At 48.2% G+C, this 23,903-nt stretch overlaps 1 long non-coding RNA gene across 1 annotated transcript; it reads right to left on the bottom strand.

The window, feature by feature from the left end:
• Positions 1 to 589: 589 nt before the first annotated feature.
• Positions 590 to 5,825, bottom strand: LOC140847274 (uncharacterized). Its single transcript, XR_012127101.1, has 3 exons — positions 2,022 to 5,825; positions 1,336 to 1,479; positions 590 to 817 (listed from the first exon to the last, which is right to left on the bottom strand). It is a non-coding gene; the product is annotated as an uncharacterized lncRNA (long non-coding RNA).
• Positions 5,826 to 23,903: the final 18,078 nt, after the last annotated feature.

Here is a 23,903-nt window from a genome sequence, read left to right as displayed (position 1 = left end):
TAGTAACTATAATATTGCTCATGTAATTGTACATTAATATCAAAATAAAATTTTATATATATATATATATATATATATTTAAAAAGAGTGAATGAAGAAAATGATTCCTAACTATCGCGCGATTGCCGATGATCATTTTGCCCTGTGGAGGAGGAGGTATAAAAACTGACCTACTTCAGGGAGCCAGTTCACCTGCTGCTCCTCTGCACTCGGGGCCCCCACCTGGAATGTCCCTTCCCAGGCAGCCCCATGGCATGGACCCACACTTCTTCAGGCTCTGCCCAAATGCCCCCTTATCTGGGGAGTCTTCCATGACCATCAAGCCGCATCCATCAGTTTTTTTCTTCTTTTCTTCATATCTCCTACCACCTGTCAAGTTCTGTGTTAGTTGGTTCGTTGCTCACCATGTCCACCTTCCCTGGGAAGCCCCTGCCCCCTGAAGACAGCAAAGACTGCATGTGTTCTTTTTGCATGCTGGTTTTTAGTGCCCAGAACAATGCCAGACCTGCCCCCAAGCCAACACTCAGTAATGTCATGGAAAAAAATAAAACTCAGGAGATGCTTGGATCAATTATTTACACTTGGCTGACTCAGAATGCCACCTTTATTCAATAAAATCACCTCCTCTAAATACCAGGGCAAAAGCTTCCATTTGTGATCTCCAGAGCGACTGTGTTGGTGGTGCGAGAGAGGATGAATTCCAGAAAACAGGATGGCCATTTGCATGAACCATGAGGGAATCTGGAGATGCTGCATTCTCTGCCCCGGAGCAGCGCCACATGCCGGAGACTTCCTGGAACTCTCGTTTTCTTCACATCTATAAAGAAAGCAGGAGCACCAGCTACTAAGCACGCACAGACTGACAGATCTCAAGAGCTCCAGCTGTAAAAGTGTGAAATTCCAAGAGGAAGATCGCTAAGCAGATGAACACAATATGACAGGACAAGAAACACCGGGGAGCTCGTGAGGGGCAAGGAGCAATACCACTCTTGGCTGGGGACACCCTCATCCCAGCCTTTGCATAACGGGGCACCTGCCTTCCTTTGCTCTGAACAGTGATGCATCCATGTCACTCAAAGTTCTCAGTGGAAACACCCACTCCTCTAACACAACACACCCCCCTCTCTGGGCTTTCCATAATTTGCCATTGAACTATGTGGCCACCAGTTTCCAACTGTTCACATGAGTTCAGATTTAAAATTTTCTTTAAAATCTAACAAGGCAAGCTTCGTCTTGCTCATGTACTTTTTTTTTCTGGGCCAGTTTTACCTGTTCTTCCAAAATAAATGTTTCCAAATGAATATTAGAAATATCATTCCAAGTTCAAACACCTACCATTGAAATTCTGATTGGAATTGTGGTAAATGCATTGACTCAATGTAGGGAGAATGGACCATTTTGCAAAGCGAGGTCTTCCACCTGAAGCAGTGGGTCCTTCCGTTGGCAGCAATTCCTGCTGAGCCTAGAGCCTCCCCACGGCTGCTGGTGGGAAAGGAGAGACATGATCAACGGGAAAGGCCAGCCACCCCCAGAGTCTGGGCTCACTGTCCCTGTGCTTGCTCTGCACGAGCCCAGGCAGCTCTGAGCTGGCCTCCTGGCTTGCAGAACTTCCGCATAAGCAGAGATAAACTCATCTCTGAACTTCCCTGTTACCATTGCCAATCTAAGTCACTTCTGCAAACCCTAAAAAAGTTTAGCCTCTCTTGACACAGTTTCCCCTCTTGTTCAGAGCCCTTCATTTCTATTGCTTTCTACACTGTTCTACCCCATATGCCTTCCTTTGTCCTTTCTCTTCACCTACATGAGGCTGTTCATAAAAAATTAACATTTACTATTATCAAAAGTCAAAAGGGGGTTTTCCTCAGGCTCCTCAGGAGTGTCCTTGACACATCAGGAAATAGCCCCAAACAGGCCATCGATGTGGCAAAAGTCAGGCCCTCCTCCTTCTGACCTTCTGGATGAAACAGCCCCGCCCCTCCCACCTCCTTCCCTTCAAGAGGGCCCCTATCTTACCCTCTCACCTGAAGGCCACCTGCGATCCCGTCTGCTGGAATGTTCGCTTCAGTGCTTCAGTCTTTAGTGATGAAAGCGTAGCAAGAAAAATGTCTTTATCAGGAGGTGAGCTTGCAACGTCCTGCTGTAAGAAACTTCTTCCCCAACCAGATGATTGTTTCTTTCTCCCGAAATCTTCTCAGAATCACCAATACCATACTGGTCAAAGAATACCATTCAGAAGCTGTAGGCACCGGCTGGGTGGTCACCAAGGTCCTCGGTGACACTATGACATCATCCACAGTGTGGCATGGTCCATGCACCTCTGCTCCAATGGAGGAAATGAACAGGGGCCAGTGCCCCCCTGCGGCCAGCCCAGGGAGACTGGTATTCCCCGCTGAGGAGGGCAGTTCCTGAATTCCTGCACTTTTAACACCTCTCCTGCTCCCCTGTGCATGCAAAATAGGTCAAACATCTATCTGCAAACCCCCAGAAAGTTTTGGTGCTGCTCCTAAAAGCTCCCTTAGAGCCGAGAAATTGCAAGGCAGCCTGGCAGCACTTTCCTTGGGTGTCTTCCATCTTTGGCATGTCCTTCAATTCATCAAATGTTAGAGGATGATATACTAGACACAGGTCACGTTACTGAGCACGCAGGGCAAAGCACGTCTGCCTATTTCAATGGCAGCTTGGTGACGATGGAGCAGCGCTAGCCGTGACCTTCCCCCAGGATGAGTCTTGGAAGGGTCTGTGCCTGCTCGACCCTGAGACACGCACTGACTGCTCCACGCAAACATTTCCTCTGGCTCAGCTTCGCAAAAGCCTGGCATCTGACCCCTCATCTACAGCTCAGTCATGTTCCATCCAGAGAATTGCCTTTGTCCCCCTTCCACCACCTCCCCTCCTTGCAAGGCTAGTCGTGACTTCAAGGTCACTTCATCTTCGTAGGACCTTTAGCCACTGCCCTTCCCGGAGAGACCTTCCTGCCTAACAGTCGTGTTATACCCAGGAACCAAATGTGATGAATAGGAAGAGAGAAAACTGAGCTCTTTCTCAAAAATTGACTCACAGAACCCACAACAGCCCTTTGCTGGAGAGCCACTCTATAATTCCCCATTTTACAAGTGGGGAAATTGAGGGTTGGAGGCACAGTGCTGCCCCCCACCCCCACTCCAAAACTGGCCCTTCAGGGTTTTATGGCCATGTGCCTCTGGCACCCATGCCGGACCTACTGTTTCCCCCTGAAAACTCATCTCTTTGTCCCAATGTGGGTCTTACCTTGGAGGGCATGAGGAAGCCACACCCCAAAGGGGGTCTGAAAGTATTCTTTCTGCCCTTTGCCCTCCACCCCTAATGCTCCTGCCTCCCCCTGTGGTCGTGGCCTCAAGCCCGCACCTTGGCAGGACTTGCCTGCCTCTATGTAGTGGGGTTTCACCATAGGGACTCCCATTAGGAGCTGCCTAGAACAGTCAGGCACAAAATGGTGGCCAGATCCAGTGCTTTGAAATGGGGGTGCGGCCTGCACGAGCTGTGGCATGCTGACCGGGAGCGTGGCAGAGGGGATCTGATGGGTTGCTTCTATCTGTGGAGGTCATCTATACTCACGACCCATGTTGACCCTTTCCAGCCTTGCTCAGCCTGTCTCTCCACTGCCCCTTTTCTCTGGGCCCCATGCATGCTCTCAGCAGCTATACATAAGGCTGGGGTAGGCAAAGGGGCTGGGTTGGCTTCAGAGTTTTCTTTGGATCCTGCAGAAATGTGGAATAGCAGTCCTGTGTCCCTGACCTGTTCCCCTCAGAGACCTCCAGGTCCTCCTTGGCTGCCCTTAGTCTATCCTCTCTTCCCCTCTGGCTAACCTCTTTTACCTTTTACATTCATAAACTCTTGCCTCTTGTGTCTAAGAAACATGTTTATGTGGGGGGGAAAAAAAGAGCTTCTGCCTATCTCCAGACCCAACAGGCCATGGAAGCTGGCACTTCTTGGAGGCCAGTGGCCAGAGCCTCCCCTCTGACCGCCTTCCCCAAATCCGGCTTCCTAATCCCCACAGCCTCTGCAGAGAACCTCCTCACCTCTGTGCCCTTGCTTTATAGCATCCCTGACTGACAGCTCTGCATCTTAGATAAAATGCAGCCGCCAAATCTGACAGAGTTTGCCAGAGCCGCCCGTGGCCTCCTGCCCGCATGGGCCTCCCTTCCCAGAGAACATCATCGGTGATGGCTTCTCTTCCCCTTTGTCTAACACCAGGAGGAGTGAGATGTATGTGTGATCAAGAAAATGGTTGTGGAGAAGGGCAAAAGCACCCCTTCAAGCTGTAGTGACACCACAGTGTCCTGATGTCCCTCCTGCTTCTCTGGCCACCCCTCCTCAGCCTCCTCTGGGAGACCCTCCTGCACCCACTTAGGCACCCTGCTTTTCCAGTCTTCTCCTTGGCAGTCCCCCAGTCCCCATGCCCATGGAGTAATTACCTAGAAGCGGATCATTCACCAATTTCAATCTACAGGCTGGACCTCTCCCAGGACTTGCACAACCAGATGGCCCCCTTTTTAAAGACCTCTCAACTCAATATGCCCCAAACCCAACAAATAACTGTACCCCTCAGATGAGCCCTCCTCCAGTGTTTGCTTTCACAGTGAGGCACCCCTGTTTCCCAGCCCCATGTGCAATTTTCCCCCAGGGCTTGTCATTTTCCTCTGTCAGGGTTACATTGTCAACCATTTCTCCCCAATCCCCTCCAATCCTAACTACCAGCATTGAGCGATGGGGTCTCTTGTCCGATCTCTGTTCCTGCCTTATTCTAGCTTATGCTCCACACAGCAGCTGGTGTCGTCTTTTTCAAAAACCCAAATGTGATGATTTCTCTCCTCTGATTAAAATCCCTCAATAGCTTCCCAAGACTTCTAGGATAATGAAACCTCTAAGCATGGTCTGCAAGTTCTCGTCTTCGCTTCCTTCCCCAGCCTCGGCTTGTACCACTAGCTCACGCACCTTCCTCCAGCCAGGTGCTCCTACAACCTACTCCCTTCACACAGGTGCTCCCTAGACTGGGAGCTCTCGCAGGGGGAAAGTCTGACCCTGTTTGCCTGACACTTTTTGTATCCCCCATACGTAGCTAATGCCAGGCACATAGGTGTTCAATAGATATAAATGAATGGATGAATATGCCCTGTCCCAGGAGAACCAAGTGGAACCCAAAGTCAAAGTCTGGGGCCCCAAAGCCAGCTGACTGGATGGACCTCCAACCTCCAGATACAAAACAGTAGAGCTGTGTTAAAGAGACAATCCAATCAGAGCAGGAGCCCCAGCATTCCCAGTTAAGACAGAAGGCCAAAAGAGAGCGGGCTAAGCCTGAGGGATTTCATGTTTCTTAGAATGCCCCTGTGACCCCAGGGGCAGCTACTGTGAGCTTCTTCTGCATGGGCTCCTCCTCCTTCAAGGCCTGGCTCCAGCCCTGAGGATGGAGATGCAGAAATGGTTGCAGTCTGGGGCTAGAGCTGCTCTGGGGCAGCCGCGGCCTAGGGTCCTGCAGAGTTGCCGCAGGGGCTGGGCGAAGTGAGAAGGCAGGAAGTCCTTGGGCCCACCTTCCCTCTCCTGGGTTTTCCAATGTGCCCCCAGGAGGGTTCTTCTCAGCTGAGGCAGGAACTGCCGGGTGGTTGTAAAACAGCGAGGAAGAGTCAGGCAGCAGGCCTGTCTGGAAAACTTGAGCACTTGAATTTTAATTTCAGAGTTCACGTTGAATTGCTCTGCTCTTGATGCTAAAGTTGACTGTCTGGACAACCTGAGTACAAATTGGGTGAGATAACTGACACCATGCGTTGGTGTGTGGTTACTGTATTAACGGAGGCTGAGCCTACTCAGACAGTGAAAGCCTGGCCCCTGTGCTCAAGGGCTTGCTGTCTACCGGCTATAGAACCAGGCCACCAACCCCCAAGAATTCTAATGGCAGAACATTCTGATGGCAGTTGGAAGCAACAGTTAAAGCCAAGCCTCAGGGCAGGGCAGAACTCATAGTCCAGGGAAGGACACAGACACACCAAAGGGAAGCTCAGAGAAGGGGAGGCCTCTAAACCCACAGCCAGGGCTGAATTAGATTGCCAGAGACAGAGTCAAGCACAGATGTGGGCCTAGCAGCCTGAGAGGATATGAAAGAGGAGCTGGGGGCCCAGGGCACCGAAGGGAATGAGGACCCAAAGGGCCAGTGGGCCAGTAGGCAGATTGTCCACTCTTGGCCTCTGCTCGGGGCCTGCCCTAGAGATAAGAAGCCCAGTCTCTTCCCCCATCCACTGAGCTAACAGGCTCTTTGCTCCATGGGCAAGAGTCACAGGTGCCTCTGCCTCCAGAGCTGAGCTGGTGCTTTGCAAAGGGTGTTCACTAGGAATCAGGACATCAAGTCCAGATGCATCCTTTCTACAGGCACAGACGGCAGCGAGTCTTAAATATAAAACCCACTTATTTATTGATTTGTTCACTCATTCAACAAACATTTATTGAGCATCTGTTGTATGCTGGACATGAGGAATTTAATAGCAGAAAGACAGCCCTGACTGACAGAAGTGATCTCTGTGACGATCTCTGTGACAGGTGGTTTTAAATGAGGAGTACCTGGCACCCATGAGAGCTTCCAGCCCTAATCTAGATGTAGGGCTTCTCCAAAAACCATGAATCTAAAAAATCTCAATGCTGAATAGGAATTGCCTAGTTGAAACGGGCAGGTGAGGGAAGGCAATGGTGTTCTAGGTAGAAGTGACGTCTACGTGCATAGACAAGAGGGAGCATTGTCAAGCGGACAACAGAGGGCCAGTGGTCAGGAAGGAGCTCAGGAAAGAGAAATGAAGGTGGAGAGGCAGACATGGGCCAAACCAGGCATGCCCTTAGAGGTCATGTAGAATTTTAATTTCAGAGTTCATGTTGAATTGTCCTGCTCTTGATGCTGAAGGCAAAAATACAGACAGCCTAATATTAAGACCAGAGCGTGAACCAAACAGGAAAGGTCTGAGACATACATCATAGAAAATGATGAGCCTATGTGTATTCATAGGCAATACCAAGCCCCAAGGTGTGATGAGCTATGTACCACATGTCCTGAGAGAACCACTGGATAATATCCTGAGTTCCACTCTGAATTTGCAACTAAAGAGATTAAACACTAGATACTTTACTCATCTCCAAATTCAAGTGATATGCTCCCAGCAATTCTCAAAATCATAAAAGGAAAAAAATGAAAGATGCAGGAATAGTCAGAGATATGAAGTAAATGGTGAGGCAAAGTCATCCAGTTATGTGGATATGTGATAGTAATTATTACTCACACTTGTCCATTACAGAACTTGAAACATTCATGGTGAAATTCACCCAGAAGACAAAGTTGTCACATCTATCAGAGAACAGATGCTTCGGCCACTCCTCATTGTGGGACAGGCGACATGGCGACCTCAGTGAAGCCATATTCAAATAGTTGAAAGAGGGAAAGAAGGAGGTGGGGGAGAGGGGGTGCCACCAGTGATTCAGAAAAGATAATCTGATGAATGCAAAACATGACTTGTGGATGAGCACCCAAGTGCTCGAGAAAGCCTTCTGCCCCTGGCTTTAAGCTCTCTGGCTTGTTTCTGTGTATTCTGACAACCTCCCAAATACTTCTGACCCTGTCACCTGCCAGAGCTGCTCAGAATAAGTTCTCCAGTGGCTTCTCTCCCCTAGCGCCACGCAGCCCAAGGTTGCACGCATCTCTCTGAGATTCTGACAGCCTCACCTCACCTCCCCCCAAATCCAACCAGTTGCATCTTTCTCCTCTTCCTCCCAGCACTCTTCTCACTTCCTCCAGCTTCTACATACCAGGAGCCTCAGTGTCCCCAGAAAACAGACTCCAGGCATCGTGTGTCCATTCACAGCTAAACTCTGAGGTCCCCTAAAGCAACCCAGCCATAGCCCTTCCCAGCCCAGGCTTTCTGCAAAGGTTCCCTGGAGGCTCTCCATCCAAGAAAGTGTGAGCAATCTAGAAGTGGGAGAGCCCTAGAGCCCGAAGTGGCTTAGCCATTCCAGGAGGAGACAGAGGTGCTCTGTCCTTTGCCCTGACTCCTTCCCAAACTGAGATTGGCCCCATTCTGTATTACTCCAAAATAAGCTGCACTTAGCTGTGATGCTCAAAGAAATGAAGCATGTCCTCCCACCTTCTTTTAACAAATATAGAATCCAAACTGATCTGAGAGACACCCTCTCCCCAGCCCAGTCCCCAGGGGAGGCTGGAAGGATTCTGGCTGCTCTGCTGGGTAGGGATTTTCAGGGTCAGGGATGTTCCAGCAAAGCCTCAGAGAGGCTGGGCCGGGCACAGGCACCTTGGCTGCATCCCTCTCCATGGCTGTCTTCTCTGACCCACTCCGTCCCCTCTTCTCTCTCCATCATTTACAAGATTGTGGGGTGAATGGAGGCTCAGCCTGAGATGCCCACAACTACGAGAGAGAGATGGGCACTGTCCCCATCCCCTGCCTTGTCCCCATCCCCAAGACAACAGTTGGTTGGCACAGCAGCCCACACAGGCTGGGGCACCAGCCTCTGCCCGCCTTTCCCCTGCCAGGCAGAGGACCCCAGCTTCCAGATAGATCCCAGCCCCTTCCTTCCACCCAGAAAACCCTTTCTGCAATAGAGACCATCCCTCACCCTGAGAATCCAGCAGAAAGCATTGTCAAGCTAATCCTGAGCAGCCTGGGTTTGGCATCTCCCGGCACTCGCACCGGCCCTTCTAGCTTCCTTCACCCAACTAAGACTGAGCCCTCCGTTCAGAGATAACTGCATGTTCTGTTCCTCACTTTTATTTTCCATTTGTCTTTGGATACATCTCCTCCCCTTCTCCTTCCCTCCCTTTTCCTCTTGATTTCTTACTTCCTGAGATTCTGTGAACTCACAAGGATGATACTAATCTCGCTCATCACTCACAGACTCTTATTTTCCATGAAGCCTCAGCTCTTGGAGTTGAGAGCAAAGGGAAACTGCGTCCAAGTCACTGATTTTTTTTTTTCCACTCAAAGTGACTTTTCTGTAGTTTTTTGAGCTGGAATCTCAGCAACTTGAACACTAACCAGTCCCCTCCTGGGTTGAGAATTACTCCAAGGTCAGTCTGCAGAAAACCATACATATTTAATATGACATTAAAAAAAATTGGATGTCATCAGAAATCTGTTCAAGGGACCAACCTTGGTTTCAAACACATTGTTATTCTTTTTCTTCATGTGATTTCCTTTATTAGTTCACATATATATAGTGTCACAAATATTGATATACCTGGTTTTGTTTTTATTTCTATTGTCTTTTCCAAAATAAAAAAAATTAACCAGTTAGTTTTTAACTAAAAAAAAAAGAAATGCAGAAATAGTCAGCATTGGGCAGGGGACCAATCCTGGGGCACAGTGACATTTCCTGCCAAGGCCGAAGCCGTGGACCAACGATTGCTTCAAGAAGACCACAGGTTCTTTATCTTGACAATGCCTTTCTTCTTAATCTTCCTTCAAAACCCACTTATATGTTTGCACTACAGGGAACAGCAAGAATTTTAGTGATCAGATGAAGACTCCCATTTAACTTCTCTTTCATACCTAAAGGTTACATTCTTCTAGATGCCAACTTGAAACAAATCCCCTAGATGTTCTGAAATACCTCCTTAATTCATTCCACTACCATCCACATGGACTATGCACCATGCCCATTTGTGAGAATTCACAGAAAAAGCCATGCAGAGAACTCACATTGCTCATCACACCAATACAGAAACTCTGAAATTCCTCAGGATCCACAGTGGGGCCTGTACTCACCTTTGAAGCCCGCCACCAGTGGTCACACACCTTCACTGGGCTTAGTTTAACAAATCAAGCACTTTGGTTCAGAGCAGGTGTGGCGGACTAAGCACCATTTTATATTTTGGAATATATGAAGTCTTGGACACAGGGGCGGGGGTGGGAGGTGTGTGCGTGCACACCCATGTGTGTGGACAAAGAGTCATGACTGCAAAATCACGCACATAAATATTTCCGACTGCCATGCTGATGTTCTGGCAAAGGGTGGGGGTAGAGTGGGCGCTCTTCCACCCACTTCTGGTTTCCATCTTCTGGTTTATTAGTCCCCCCTTTTGCCGTAAGGGTGATGGGGAATAAAGACACGCTGGTCAGTGCTTTGATATTTCAGCCACATCTCCTGAAGCTGACCCACTGGCTTGATCTGTCCTCATGCCAACATCACGCCTCCTCCCAAGAAGCCAGGCCTCCCTCCCTCCTGGTTGGTCCTGGCTCTGTGGCCACCCAAATCTAGAATAATCTCTGGGTCCAGGTACTCTGTGACTCAGGTCATTGGCAGAGGTGCCCTCTGGCAATTGAAGGTGAGGCAGAAATAGGGGTGGGGAGGGAGATGCAGAATGAGGTGACCTGGATGGACGGACTCTCTGGATGCGTCCCCGCCGCCAGGCTGATGCCTCCAAAGCCTACACCTTGGTCACAGTCTGCTCTTTCCAAGGCAAAATATCATGCAGTAGGGCCCGATGTGTATGAACGTGATTTCGGTCCCGACTTCTGGCCCTCTTATCAAGCCTGGGCCTGTGTGGTCTGATGGACATTTCGACGTTAGCCTCATATCATGAAACACTCAACAGCTAGTATTTCTCCTGCCCTCTTCCTGCAGAAGTGCTGCTAAGCAAATGGCAAGGAGGCCTCAAAGCAAGCAGCAGAAGCTGCTGCTAGTTGTGAGCAGGCAGTTAGCTGGGCTCAAGGCGCCCCCTGTGCCAAGCCCCTGGGCTTGGGGGTCAAGAGTGGGTGCAGGCTTCCAGGTCTAATCTTCTCAAGTCAGGCACGTGCAGTGGCCTTCCTAGAAGAGAACTCATGCTACTTGCTCATGCACTCTGCCATCCGCAGCTCTCAGGACGGCTTTTATGATCTGATGAGTGAACCAAAGGAAGCAGTCAGCTGGACCCCTAAGGGCCTGATGACACACACGCAAAGACCCATGTGTCTCAGCATCTTCTGAACAAAGGAAGGTGATGAAGCCATAGTTTTACACAAAAGCGTTCAGGAAAGGAGGACCTCTCCAGCCTGGATCTGCCTGCACGTAGGTCTTAGGGTGCAAAATATTTGAGGCTCTGTTGGAAGTTGTATTTTTGCCTAAGTAGCAGAGGAAAAAAATGGAATTTCCTTTCATGTAAATTAGAGGGCTGGGGGTCTTGATGATCTCCAGAATCTCCTGTAACTCAGCACCCAGTCTATAGTAAGGAGGCCTCACTTCTCTGGGGGAACTCTGCCTGGCCTCCCTCCCTCCACACGGGGGTCCTTCTGAGACACCACTGGTGGCAGAGCATGTCCACACCATGCGGCAAGAAATGGGCCTAATGCTGCTCTTCAGATTAAAACTCTAGCTTTTAAAATGTGTGTGCTCTGAAGCAAGAAGCCGGAGCTCGTGCAATGTTCAAAGCGTTTTCATTCCACCAACATGTGTCGAGTACATTTATTATGGGCTGGGAGCGAGAACGGGAAGTGGATTTAGTAATAGTCCCCGTCCCCAAGCAGGTCACAGTCTGATAGTGAAGAGGCAGGAGCAGCTAAGGGAAGTCCATCTCTTAGGAGCTGACCTGAGCCAGGCAGCTACACCCCCCTCTCTGAACTGGCAGACGGACGATCCTTGAGGGAGGCTTTAGAATGACCATCCCTTTCTAAGTCGTTGTTCTTTACTCTCAGGTGCATAAAGGCGTGGACTCAAGTCTTCAGGTTTTGGCTGGTGAGGATATTTTCAGTAACAAGATAGAGATCTAACAGTGAAAGACCAGTGAATAACTGGACTCAATCCGCTTTTGCTCTTCTTAGAAGACAAAACAGTGCCCAATTAGCAACTGTCTTTTTGCTCCAAGAGCAGAACAAAACGAGTCTTGAGGGTACAGGTCTTACTGGAACCAGCTGACTGAAGCTCTATTACGAGTGACTATTATGAGTAGGGACAAGATTGTTTATGCAGAAACCTATAAAGAATTTTTTTCCTAGTTCTGAAAACAGGGTCTAGGAAGTAAATTGCTATGAAACTAGGGGAAAGTCGGCATCTTAAAAAAGAAAGGATTTCATTGCTTCATTAAACCTTAAGACACCAGGTACAAATTATTCCAATGCATGGGTGGTGATTTCTGCCCAACATTCCAGGCTCCCTATAGGGTAGGAACCACAGACCTTAAGAAATAGAAGTGTTTTTGCTCTTTTTTTTTTTAACTCAGATCCATCCAGTAAACATGTTAGGCTTGAGTATATTTTGGAATCCTGAAGACAGTACCAGGAAGGTCAAAAGTTTGTCCTCACCCCGCCAGCTCCCTCACGGCACACTTTCTCTTTCCCAATCTCCATGTCCATGTCAGGACTGCCTCTGATCTGTCCCGTCAGAGACTCCAAGAAGCCTGACGACACTGTCCTTCCCTGCAACAGAGATGTTGGCTTTCAGTCCTTTCCCAGTACATTTTCTGCTCAGAATTTTTTCCCCAATTCACTGTCCTGACTGCCTTGTTCATCATTTCCAGGACCTTGACCCTCTACCTTCCTCCCAGGTCCGATTTCCCAGCAACCAGAGGATTCTGTCCCCTGCCTCTGGGACCAGCACAGGCTCTCCTCTCTGCCCCGACGGCAGCCTGGATTCCAGGGCCCTTTCTCCCTGGTGCCTTGCACACAGCACCCAGTGACAATACAGCTGCTGGCTGAGCGGCCTTGTTGTTGCACAGGACAGAGTAACAAGAGTTATGAACAAGTCTTAAGTTAGTCACAAGTCTTATGAAAACTGTAAGGCGCCTGCTTCTGGAAGCCCTGTGTCTCCCCACCTTCGCTTCCAAATCATGCCACACAGCCTCTCCAGACCCCTCCTGGCCCAGCCTCCTGGCTCTGCAACTCAGTCCTCTTCTGGCTGCCTTCTCTGCCTGGCCAAGCCCCCATGCCAGGCCTCTCCCTGCTCAGCAGCACAAACTCTGGGAAAGCATCTCCCTGGCCATCCAAGTGGAAGACTTTCTGCCAGCCCCACCTCCGGGAGTCTTGCACACGTGCGAGAAAGTCTCTTCTTTCTAGAATGAAGGAAAAATAAGAAGGCCCCATCTGAGACACCACCACCTTCGCTTGGCAACACACAGTGGCCAAAAAACCACTGGCTGATGAAAGTCTCTGAAGGAGCAGGGTCTCCACAGGCAGAGCCCTCTCCCACCAGGAGGGCCCAGCAGCCACTGGGCAAATGCTGAGAGCCTACAACTGCCTTAGGACCCAGAACGGGTAACCCTCATGCAGGGGAGCACAGGATTCAGAGTGCCAGGAGGGATCACCTTGCAGGGCCCACGCTGCCGTGGGGAGGTTTAGCGCAGGAGCTAAAAGAAACCAAGGCCAAGCAGACTAGCTCTGACGAAGAGCGCCTCCTTTCTAGCAGAAGGAGACTGTCACAGAACAGAGAACAGAAACTGGAAAAGCAGGCCAGGCATCTCCGTATCCCTCCTGCGCTCACAGGTCTTCTACGAGGTCCCTTTGCACAGAGGCGCTATATTCACTCCCGACTGCTTATGTCCAGGTCAGCAGCCTCAGGGAAGGCCTGGGGCAACCCCTGCCCTCACAGACTGGTCCACAAGACAGCGTCTACCCATGGTCGCTATGCTTCTCAAGCCAGATTCTTCAGTGACAGACAGGCGCTATGCACCTGTGGCCACCCAACAAATCCCTTCTGGGCCTGGGATCAAATATCCACCCCCGTCTAATCCGATGGGGACAGGAGAGCATGACTGCCTGGTAGGAATGTAGCTGGCCCAAATGCTGACACCAGGGTGGGGCGTCAGAGATGGGCGTTCACCTGTGGTATGATGGAAGTAAAAGTAACTTCCAAGGGCCGAGCGCCCTCCCATTCATTGGTGGACATCTAAGGAAGGGCACTGTGGTTGGCAGGCATGCATGTAAGCAGAGGAGGAGCCGGCAAGTATGAGCAGCCACAGATAAATTAGGGAGCCTGAGGACCAGGAAAGGCCTCAGAGACCTGGCCCACAATGCAGGCCTCAGGGGTCTTTGTTGCAGACAGCAAAAGGACAGGGAAACAGAAGGGCTGGCCCCCTGGGTGCAAACGGGAAGGAAGGGGTGACTTGGGAGGATGAGCCACAACTTTGCCAAGAAAGAGTGAACTAAAAAGGAGGGAGAGGTGCAGAAGGCCAGGCTCACCCCCTACCCCCCAAGTACTGTTTGTCAGAGAGGACCCTGCGTGCCTGCTTCAGGTCTGAACCTCAGGTCCCCAGCTGATTAATTCTGCAGCCCTGCTCTGTGCCTCAGTTTCCTCCTCTGTAAAGTAAAAGTGGTCCCTATTTTCCAGGGATAGTATTGATATCCCATTTTTCTCTGGGTTCACCCACACTAAGTTCACAGGCCTATTAACAGTCCAGAGGCTTCCCCTAAGTAGAGAAGTGACTTCCTCCTCCGGGCACACTTCACCCGCACTGATTTTCTCTCGGACACCCCACATTCTGCCTCAGCTTTGATTACGTAAGCTCTCTCCCTCCTCCCCATCCAGCCGCCCTGGGCAGGCGGGTCCCTCCAGGAGCCAGCGGCCCAGGCCCTGGGCAGAAGCAGGTGTTTAGTGCACTTAGCAAGCCGCCCACCTAGGGAGTCAGGGCGCCACCTTCTAAGACCAGCTTTTGTCTAATCACTAGCCATGTGCAAGCAAAGGATACCGTGTGGATGGACCTCGGTGTCCTTATCTGTGAAATGGGAGGCTTGGCCAAAAGGGCAAAGGTTGACCCCCAACAGCTCACTCAGAGCTCAGAGTAGTTCCCCAGATATTTTGATTTTTCTTTTTTGCACTATCCACCTGAAAGAGGAGATACTTTTCAAAAAGGGGGAAAAAAAACATAAGTGAAGCCAGCTCTTTTATTCTGTCCACTCTCCAGTCTTAACTCTGTTGGTGAGCCAAATCAGAGAGCCCTGGTCTTGCCAGTCACACCAACCTCTGCACAAAAGGGGACACTTTAAATTCCATGGAGCCCCAACCAGTGCAGAAAATTGGGCCCACAGACTTCAGCTCAACCAAGTGCCATGAAACCCTCAGGCCAGGTGCAGCGCCGCCCCCTCCTCCAAGAAGCCTTGCCTGGACAGAGTGGATGTTTTTGCCCCCCATGCCTCCTTCCCCAGCCGTGGCCCAGTCCACCAGCCAGTTCCTGCTGCTCTGCCCACGTGGGCACACACGTCTGCTGCCCCCTGCTCGACTGTGGGCTCCTTGAGGGCATGGACAATGCCTTTCTCTCTGCCTCCAGCAAGCATGCTCATTTTGAGACAGCTAACCCAAAGATGACTAACAAATATTTGAGACATATTTTAAGTGAGTAAGTAGGTTTGGGGAAAAAGTACACAGTGGTGCCAGTCACAGAACTAAAGGGCACAGACGAAAGACAGGAATTGGGGGGTGAAGACCATGAGTCGTTTTGGAGGCAATGACTTGGTGCACCCACTGAAAGGGTGCAGTCTAGGCGGAAGCCCCTTGAGACATAGGGCTGGAACTCGGGTGAGTCAGGAAGATGTTTGGGACAACCAACGTCCTGGCTAAGCACCCTACCCTGGGTATGCATGAGGCCAGCCTAAGAGAGAGCGGTGGCCAGGCCACCGAGGCTGTCTTCTGGAGAAATCCATCTCTGAGGGGACAAAGAGGTTGGCGTGGAAAAGAGGGGAGCAGAGGATGATGGAAGGAAAGAAAGGAGTTTCAAGAAGGAAAGGCGGTAAACTGAGGCAGGGTGGTTAACAGAGTGGTTTGGGGAGAGATGGAGGGACAAGGGCAGGACAAAGGCAGGGGAAAAACTTGACCCTGATGGGCCAGTGATGCCTACTGAGATGGCAAATTGAGGAACAATGATAAAACAAGGAGGAAAATGGATGTAGCAGAGATTTCTTATAAACAAAAAAGAAAGCCCATGAGCCTTAGCAGTCCCTCTGTTCATTTTTGTTTTTATAGAAGTATGATTTTCTAATCAAGCATTAACCCAGGATAGCAGGTGTTGAGGCTCTCCAAGACTTCTTAAACTAGTCACTGGCCACCCCTCTCTCCGCCAGTAGGCCACTTGTCTTATGGGAGAATGGCAAGAATGACAAACCCCATTATGGAAAGCCTCCCCAAAAGGACAAACTGGATCCCAAAGGCACCCTTGCACTCCGGGTCTGGCTGCATGGCATCCAGGAAGGGTAGCTTCTACAGGAGGCTAAAATGGGAGAGCAGCCATTCCTAAATCACCACATAAAGTATATATACAGACCAAAAGATGCCCTCCCATGTGTCCGAGGATCTTTCACACCAGTCTGCTCAGAGACTGGGGAAGGAGCATGGAGGAAACAGAGAGGGCAACACAGCCCCTCTCTTCCAGAAGTTTGCAGCACGGTACACAAGTGGTCCCTAGAATTGCATGCAAAAGATCAGGGTCCTCTTGATTTTTGGAATCATCCTGGCCTGACTTTGGGGGACTCTAGAGCTGTCTATTGCTAGCCTTGAGTAAGGAATAGACACTCCCTGGGCCTGTTTCTTTCCCTGTGAAACAGGAAGAACTTTTCAGGTCCTTTTGGGAGGACTGGAACAACCATGTATTCAAACCTCCTGGCACGATGGCTGGCATGGACATACAGACTGAACGAAGACTTGCCGTTAACGGCTATGGATGCAGGGTGACGATGGAGTTCCCAACCAATCTAGAAAGACTGGCAGAGAAAGCAGAAACAGTTTCTTGGAGAAAGTGGAAATTAAAATAAGCCTCAAAAGATAACCAGGGTTTTATCTAAACCAAATGCTGCTTGTGACATTTCCATCCAGTCATCCATCCATCCATCCACCCATTCATTCATTCATTCATTCAACAAATATTTTTGGAGTGCCTAGAATACACCAGGCACATTAGGAATCTTCGTAACAAGTCTTACGCACACGTTAGCACTGAGACTTGGGTACTTGGTCCAGTTAACACAACGAAGCAACCATGGTTTTCTGGTCTGTTAGTGGAAAATAAGCCAAGCTTCAAGCCCGGGTAATTCCTGTTCCCCTTTTCCTTACATGTATCAGAAATACCATAGAGAAATGATCCATGGCATGAATCTCTAAAGCCAATTGTCGTTTTTCTTAATGGGATTTTTTTTTCTGGTTTTCCAGCTACTCTGGCTTTTTACAAACAAGTGTCTACACATTGTACGATTTCTGCAGAAAATAAAACTCCTTGTCATTATACAAGGCAAAGCTTGAGACATTCCTTTGTTGAAGTTCTTCATTAAAGAATCAGTCTTCACTCCCCACAGGGAGCTTATTCTCAACAGTCAAAGGAAGATGGGGAGCATGAGAATGAGATGTTAGAAGAGGGGCATCCATTAGAGCTGTTTTTATTTTTCTTGGCCAGAACCTCATTTTTGAAAATAAAATGTAAATATGTATGAAGTTTATTTGACTGGTTTCTTCTCCATCCAGCTTCATATGCCTATTTTTCTAATTTCTGTGCAAAACTCAAGTGCACAGTTTTCACCTGTGGGTCTCCCCACTCACAGAGAAAGACAGCAGATGGCCCAGCCCAGCCCTAAGGGAGGCTTCAGCTAGATCCTGCAAAGGAAAAGGATAGAAGCTGCTCACGGTAATCTACCTGAGGGTCTAGAGCCTAAACCCTACAGTTCGAAAGGCCCTCAACCCTCGACCCATCTCTTCCTAGAGCGCTTGTCACATGGAAACCTGCTGTCCTACTACTCAGAGAGGAAAGGCCAGGTCCTGACTCTTCAGAGGACCTCAAAGAGCTGGAATGATACTTCTGTCAACTGGGAAGTGACTTTTCCCAGTTGTGGCTGAATTGGATTACCCATTGTTGTGGATAGCTTGGATTCCCTCTCCAGACTGCAGACTTCCTGATCCTCTGCAGGTAGCTGGCCAGAAAGGGACCAAGCAACGTTTTTAGAGAACTTTCTAGTGACTAAAGCATTTGTAGAGCAATAGTTGAGACCTGTTTTTAGTCTTGCTTGTGGGTCATAATAATGACTACCTTTTATTATGCCAGGTCCTGCTCTTAGTGTTTCATACATGGTTTGACTCACATCATCTTCAACCCTAAAAAGCCTTGTTACTCAAAGTTTGGTCTGTGAACCATCGGCATCACCACCATCCTGGACCTTATTAGAGATGCAGAATCTCAGGCTCCACTACAGGCCAACCAAATCGGCATATTCATTTTAACAAGTCGCTGTGGGTTTCTATTCCACTTTTAGAAATGCTGCTCTAGTTTTGACTGTCACCCCCATTTTATAGATAATGAAAACAAGGCACAGTGAAGTTTGGTAACTTGCACAAGAATATGCAGATAGTAGGTAGCAGAGCCAGGATCCAAATTCAAACCCAAGAAGTCAGGGGTCAGAGCCCATGCTCTTGTTACCACAGGATACTGACATTTAATCATCACTTAAACATGTCCCCAAAGTAACTTCTTATTCCTAAGCCCCTCCTCTTTCTGTCAGTGTCTCTCCAGAACACTGGTCTCATTGCACTTCCCTGCATAACATGTTCAGTGTCTCCTCAAGACTTGCAAGATCAGATTTAAATCCTTTGTTATAGAGGACAGGACCTCTGACAATATGGTGCCAGGCCACTTTACTGGCTTCACCTTTCAGCTCTCCCTGACTCCCCCACACAATGCCATGGAGGAAGAGGTTTCAAATTAGACAAATCTTTTCCAAGAAGCCCTTAGACCAGAGGGTCTCCTCTTTGTCATGTCACCCAAGCTCAGGACACATTTGTGCCCTCTCAGAGACTGGGTGTGCTCTCTACCTAGAATGTTCCTTGTCCTCCACCTGACAAAAAACCAGGTGCTCCTACAAATGCAGGGCCAAGTGTCTTGTCAATGCAGAAGCATTTCCCAACTCCCTCAGCCAAATTTGACCACCTCAGGCCCTCTGCTCTCTAAGCACCTATATCACACCACTTTGCGGAGTCTCCTGGTGGTAATGGGTGCATGCCTCTCCCTCAACTCCACCAGGCGACCTCCACGCAAAGAGGCCACACTGCATATGCTTTTAGGCCCACTGGGCCCCCCACACCACCACAGTGTCTCACCCATGGAACTGAGCCCCTCTGAGTGAGTGAAACGTGTGGGCTGCCTGGTTCTGCTGATGAACGTGGAAAGTGGAGCACTTTGCACAGTGAACCCGCTACTTAAGTAGAAAGAAAGTTCCACCTTCCAGATAATGTTTTCTTTCTAGTGGTCCTGCAAGAAGTAGCCCAGAGTAGTTAATGAAGAGCCTCGTCTTTGAGGACACCAAATTCCTCCCCAAGCCTTATACAGGAAGCTGGACAGTACAGTTTTGCGACCAGCCATTCTCTTTCTACAGTGATAATTGAGGCAATTCCTTCAATGTCCCTTTAGGTTACAATGTCCTGTGACCTAAAGGTGATATGTCTGAAGCCAATGCCCCAGCCATTTGGAACAGTGATACTCAGCCCTTCGTGATGGAGAGGGAATTTTTTTGGTTGTTCATAATTTGGAGTCACCAGTTACTCCAAGGTACATTTCCTTTCACTAAATTCAACACCCAATGCTGGCTCAACTTGCCCCGTAAAATAGGCTTTTGTGAAATCCAGGCACTTTTGGAAGCTGTCCTGAAAACAGAACCAACTTCTGGATTATACCCACCTACGTGGCGGGATTTGTTTCTTAAAAAACCTCAGATGCCAATACTTCCTCCAAAATATCAAAGAAAGGCCCAGAAATAGGAGAAAGACTGTGTCAGAAGAGGGAGCCTAAGGAACTTCCCCATTTTTTTTTTCCTTATCATTAGAGAATATGCCCATTTGGAGAGCGCCTCCACTGTCAGTACCGGAATCGGCATTTTAATTACCCCTTGACACTTCAAACCTTTTTCACAGCCACAGGTAGCCTTGAAAAGAGGTGCCCCTGGGTGATGCGTGGGACTTACTTCTACGTCTCACCTGCTGCTGTCTAGAAACGGGGGGAGAATGGTTTGCATGTGTCTGCCCCGGTACAGTCTTTTGCCCAGGGTGCTCAGGGCCCCCACACTGCCAGCCTCAGCCACGGTTCTCACTAGCTCTCAGCCTGTGCGAAAACAAACCAGACAACTCCAGGCCTCGGGCTGTGCTCTACTAGTTCCCATGGGCCACCTCCCACCTGCCCATTTGTCATTATCCTAAATCCCTCAGGTCCCTCCAAGTCCAGCCCCTGGGCTAGCACAGTGTAGGCCAGCTGGAGATTTGTGTCCCAGAAGGGCAACTCCCAGTACCCCCCCAGTGAGGTGCTCCCTGCCCCCTCCCTCACTTGACGAACAGCTTCTGAAATGCTACAGTAACTGTCATTGAACATATCTGCCCACCTGCTCCCACCATTTTGGCAGCCAGAGCTAATTTATGTCCCACTAGTGTACCAGGCCCCTCCTGAGGACTCAACAAATGTGTGTGGGATTAGTTGGATAAATAAAACTTCCTTGAACTTGTATGAATACTAGTTTATGATTACATACAAACATATGTTTATGAATGTACATGTGGGTAATAGTGTTGCCTAAGTACAAATTTAGATATCGCTGTATTACAATGAAGCAGATTCAAAAGAGCAAGTATATTGAGAAAAGTCTGACTCATACATTCTTTTTCTGTTAAGATTAGGGAAGTGCCAGTTTCAAATAAAATGGTGTTTATATCACCCCCATGCTGTGGGTACAGAACAGCAAGGCAGAAAACCTAGGTGAGCCAGAATTTTGCTGCAAAAATGTAGCTTTGCATCAGTCACTACTGACATGGTACAGGTGGGAGGGGTTTATATAGGGATAGAGCAAAATGCCATGGAGGAAGAACTTTCGAATTAAAGAGACAAATCTTTTCCAGGAAGCCCTCAGACCAGAGGGGCTCCTCTTCTTTTTTCCCTAAAAGGCTATAAAGTCTTTCTTAGTACAACAAGAGGCACCACAGTAAGAAAGGACTTGAAAACACCACCTCACTCACAAGGGGCATCAAATTCCCAACTCCCAAGACACCCCCACTCTGAAAATTTGCCTAACAGCAATCAGCAATAGAAATAGCTATGAAAATAAAAATATAGATCCTGTGTTCTGGATATCTGAACCCCAAGTACAGGTAGCTTCCCTGTACTTTACAAATTTTTTGGAAATTGATTTTGAAAAACTGCAGCAGAGATTGAAATCCTTTCAGTCACTTGCTAGTGAGAAGCGCACATGGTGTGGGTAAGAGCTTGGAGCCAGGCTCCCTGGTCTGGAATCTGGATCCTCTGTTAAGAGCTATGATTTTTAACAAATAACCTAGCCTCACTATGTCTCAGTTTCCTCCTCTGTAAAATGGAGATAATAATACCTTGTAAGGTTGCTTTGAGAAACAGGTTAATATTGAGGAATAAGTGAGTTAACATTGTCAAAGTGCTTAGAAACACGCTTGCAGATATTGAGCCCTGCTGTTAAAGAGCAATGTCCAGTGCAGAGGTGGCCAGTGTGAATCAGAAGAAACAAAAACAATGATATGATATGCATCTCTTTTGTGAAGTGTCTGATCAAGTCTTATGCACATTTTCATTGGGTGGTTTGTCTTTTTATTATTGATTTCTAGGAGCTCTTTGTATATTCTAAGTGCAAATCCTTTGTCAGATATGTGTATTTGAAATGAACACATCAAAAGACACTCTATACCATTAGACATTAAGGAAATGCAAATGAGAACCATGATACCATTACTTACTAGGGTAATGCAAATTAGAGCCACAGTGATAATATACACACACACAGAATGGCTAACATTAAAAAGCCACATTACACCAAGTGTTGGAGAGGGGGTGGGGCAACTGCAACTAACCCGATGTACCGCTGGCGGGCATGACAATTTAGGGAGATAGTCTGGCAGAGTTACATAGAGTTAAACATTCACCAACCACATGACTTGGGTATTTATCCAAGAGAGAAAAAAACATGTGTTTACACAAAGACATGTACAGGAATGTTCACAGCTGTTTTGTTCATAAGAGACAAGAAACAACCCAGATGTTTATCAGCGGGAGAACAGATAACCTGTAGCGTATCGATGTAATGGATCCGATATGCACAGTGATAAAGGTGAATTTCATGGACATTATGTTGAACAAAAGATGCCAGACACAAAAGAGTACATACCATGTGCTTTCATTTATGTGAAGTTCAAGGACAGGCAAAAACATAGAGGCAGAAATCAGAAAGTAAGTTATCTCTGGGTGGAGAAGGGTAGGGGATAGGGGGGCATGATTGGAAAGGGCCAGAAAGGAACTTTCTACAGCAGTGGTTTTCACTGGGGGTGGTTTTGCCATCCAGGGTACATTTAGCAACATCTGGAGGCATTTTGATTGTCATGCTTCTGGCATCTAGCACACAGATGCTGTTAGCTACCCTACAATCCATGGACAGCTCCCCACAAGGAGTGATAGGGCCCTACCTGCCAATAGTGCAGAGGTTGAGAAAACCTGGTTACAGGGTGATGGAAATGTTCTATATCTTGATCAGTTACATGGGTGTCAAACACATTTATCGAAACCCATCAAACTATTTTGCCGTACATAATTATATCCCGATTTTAAAAGCACTGCATAGAATGGCAAAAGGAAACCAGACCAGGAGAGAGATGTCCCCTTGGCTACAATTGGCTTCATTGCTAACCTCCTGAAAAGGCACTGTCATGCTGCAACTGCACCAACATTGTATGTATTTTGTTTTAGTTAACCATTATTAAACATATGCAATTCACCTAGAGTGTGAGTTCCTTTACTCCCCGCTAATCCTTTCATCCAAACCTACCACATCCCTGAGCTAACCACAGTCCCCTCTAGGGTTAAGATCCCTCAACATCCTGATGGAGAAACCTTACACACGGTGAATAGGTAACTAGTGTTTGGAATACTTTCCCCCACACAGTTTGGAAATACTGAAAGATAAAATTCTTAGTAGGGTTTTATTTTAAATAACAGACCTATAGGAGATCATAAAAAGCTACAAAGAATCTTTTGAGAGAACATCAATGCATGAGCAAATCCTATCACAGACCATTCCTTGGTTCAACATCCAGGTACGTGCAAGTAAAGAATAACAATCCCATCACACTGCATAGAGCTGGAACGTTTACATAGTGTTATCATGTATAATAGGCTAACTGACCATCACAGAAACTGAATGGTAGAGGAGATACTAATCTCCTCATGAGTAAGTTAAGTCTGAGAATTCAGAAGACTTGCTAAAGTCATACTAGAGGATTCAGAACACAAATCCATAGTCCTGTGGGAGGGCATGGATGGGGGAAGCACAGAGCACAGTCTATGGAGCACAGTCTAGGATGCAACAGGCATCCTGGAAACTGAGCCTCTGTGTCCACTTCTGGATGACATTCTGGGTACCTGAGAACCCAAGTTCCTTGTCTAAAGAGCCCATGCCCACTTCCATGGCCAACACTGGCATCTTCTCCAGTCTTGTTGCCCTAAGGATAGACCACACCACCAGTGTGAACATGCCTGGGTCCAAGGGGTGTCCACAGGGCAAGAGGGAATGGTGTGGATAAAGCTTGGGCTTGTGGGTGGTATCCTCTACATACGGGCATGTAGGCTCCTTGCAGGTTGGATGCAGGTTGCAATGAGAAGAAAGGGGCAGGCAGGCCGGTGGCCATCTCTCCGCACGCTGCCATGTCCTGATAAGCAAATACAATGAGTCTGAGAACTTTACATTTGACCCTCGCCTTCCAAGTCGTCATGAAGATATTCTTGTCAAAGTAGGACAGAGCGTTAACAGTTTTTATTTTGGTTTATAACTTATATTTTATGTCAAATAGTATGTGGATCTTCTTTTGTACTCTTTTTTTTTTTAATTGAACTATAGCTGACTTAGGATATTAGTTTTATGGGTACGACATGAAGCTTCAACAATTAC

The sequence above is a fragment of the Manis javanica genome, chromosome 18 (assembly GCF_040802235.1).
Source record: "Manis javanica isolate MJ-LG chromosome 18, MJ_LKY, whole genome shotgun sequence".
Lineage (NCBI taxonomy): Eukaryota > Metazoa > Chordata > Mammalia > Pholidota > Manidae > Manis > Manis javanica.
This window is presented reverse-complemented; position numbering and strand designations above follow the sequence as displayed.